Source organism: Cryptotermes secundus, unplaced genomic scaffold (assembly GCF_002891405.2).
Source record: "Cryptotermes secundus unplaced genomic scaffold, Csec_1.0 scaffold11732, whole genome shotgun sequence".
In the NCBI taxonomy this organism is placed as follows: domain Eukaryota; kingdom Metazoa; phylum Arthropoda; class Insecta; order Blattodea; family Kalotermitidae; genus Cryptotermes; species Cryptotermes secundus.
The window spans coordinates 1-2,429 of record NW_019732981.1 but is presented as its reverse complement, the minus strand read 5'-3'; the positions used below and the strand labels follow the sequence as shown (position 1 = coordinate 2,429).

The 2,429-nt window shown below is 38.4% G+C and overlaps 1 long non-coding RNA gene across 1 annotated transcript in view; it reads left to right on the top strand.

The window, feature by feature from the left end:
* LOC111867862 overlaps positions 1–2,413 on the top strand; it is a 5,835-nt gene extending 3,422 nt beyond the window's left edge. Inside the window, exon 2 of the long non-coding RNA XR_002843409.2 lies at positions 1,863–2,413. This is a non-coding gene — a long non-coding RNA (uncharacterized LOC111867862). The remainder of the gene's footprint in view (positions 1–1,862) is intronic.
* The last annotated feature ends 16 nt before the right edge of the window (positions 2,414–2,429 follow it).

Here is a 2,429-nt window from a genome sequence, read left to right as displayed (position 1 = left end):
GAAACGTTTCTTCACAACCAACTGTTTTCTTACACGCTCGCCAATAAAGAATTTCCTTATCCGTACTTATCATCTCTCCTTCGAACTCCCGCTGATACAGCTGTAATTTAGTTTTCTGACTTACTTTCACTTTCAGCATGAATACAGAAAGCTAAACAAACTTAACTACAGACTAGTCACCACTAATGTGAATGGCCCCCACTGATCAGTTCATGGAAAAGCAGTAATTGTAAGATCTGTTTCAGTTACTACTTCATATTGTCACAATGTAGTTACGATAATGGGAAAGCTGTCTTTGCGCTTAAGCTCTGTATCATGAAGGCATTGAAGGAGGGGAGTGGAAATATACTTCACTCATTCTTGACTTTGAGATTAGATGCAGATGAGTGATCCTTCTTATGCTGTGCCTGCTTAACCACTCAGGAAAGAACCCCTATTATTTCCCATTGTATAGGAAGCTGCCTGGGCCCCACAGCTGGTGAAGACATGACGGTAAAGACCAAAATCACTATTCTTCCTGAGAATCAAACTCTATTCAATCAGCCAAATTTCTGAAATAACATACAGCATCAAATATGTCTGATCCCTTCATGTTTCAGAATGAACTGACCATTCAGAAATGCTGTGCTCTGCTGAGCATTCAGTCTTCCTTGCTTTTGTTCAGTAATTATGCTGTGCTATTATACGGTGATTATAAATGAAACGTGGGGTGATGGTATGAATAGCAGTCCTACACTCATTATTCTAAGAATTCTTAGCAATATAATTACTGAGTCAGTTTTTATAGCAGTAACAGTCTGGACTTGTATTTGGGAGGTACCTGGTTCTAATCTTTGATGGGCTACTGGCTAACTGAAGTGATGTCTCTTTCAGTCTCCCCTGTGCTTGCAGGTAATGTACTTTGAAACAACTGGTGACAATCTCCTTTCAGATCCTCTCATGCTCACCATTTATACTCATCTGTATAAACAACAGCACCACAAAATAACCTAAGTAATATTCAGCTTGTTGGAAGTTAGGATGGCTCAGTCAGTGCAGCAACTAGGTTATGGGCTGGACGACTGAGGAGTTGGGGTTTGTTTCTCAGTAGAGGCAAGATTTTTTTATCATTACCATAACATCCAGATCAGCTTTGGGGCCCACACATCCTATACAGTGGTTATCAGGGACTCTTTCCCCAGGGGAAGAAGCTGCAGGTGTGTGAAGCTGACCACTCACCTCCATCTAGTGCCGAGGTTAAGAATGGTGGAGCTATACCTCTGCTCCCCCACATCTTGGCATGGTGCTTAATTAATTAATTAATTAAACCCAATGATAACTTTAGCTTTTTACCTTAATAACTTGGTTAGCTGTAAAATTCCCACCAATGTAATGAGGAACTTCCAAAGGCCTAATGCTCTATGTAGACCACAATCTGAGAATCCCTGAACTACAAGAGTGTAAGTATATCTTCTTTAACTCACTGTGCATGTATTTGCATGGTGTTAATTTTGCCATCTTTGTAAAGAAACAAAAAGATTTTGAGTAAATGAGTGAATGAGATTTTTCGGATGTGGGTGACGTTAGTTTGAGGGAACAATAAGTAAATGTTGGTGAAGACCTAGAAATAACTAATTGTGGGACAAAATTAAGAAAATCGATAATGAGGTTCAGTATTTAATTGTGCTCTTCTTCCCTTCATCTGTACTAGCCAGAATTAACCAGGGAAAGGGGCACTTGTTTATATCATCCTAGACATGAATTTATGGAAGCCATGTCCTTGAATAGGAGTTCTAAAAAAATGTGTGATTGCTTTATTCATAAACAAAATTATTCTTGTGCTTGCAGTCTGTTTTAAATGTAATTTTTATGTGGATTTTCAGCATCAGGCCTGCAGCTTTTTATTGCAACGGATGGTACAACTGCACTGGGCAGCCATGAGGTGAAGAGTCAAATGCCAGCAGAAGTATTTAAGCAAGTGGTCATGGATTCAGAAAACAGGTAACACCCAAGTGGAGAAGTGGGGTGTTAGTTTAGACTGTACAGTGTCATGAGAATAAGTGTGTGTTTACCAAGACAAAATAAATGGTGGTGTAAAATGTGACATGTTTCTCTGATTGACAGAAACTGAAACAAGACAATAAACACTGTATGCCATTACATGAGGCATTAAAGTTAAAAAGAAACGGGTTGTCTTTGGTTAATTGTGATTTATATGTTGTGTGATTGATTATTTATGAGCAGTTGTGTGTTAAAGGTCTTTGTTGCCCAGGTCACTTAAGGCATTCAGTTTGATTTTTTGTTGTATGAGCAGGATACATAGCATTTATGTTTCATTGAAGACGATTATTACAGATGAATGCTTTCTGAGGTTAGTGTCAAGCGTTAGAACAATCACACTTTTGTGTAATGAATCCAGTTTTAGGAAGAAACATTGTTTGTAAAAATTA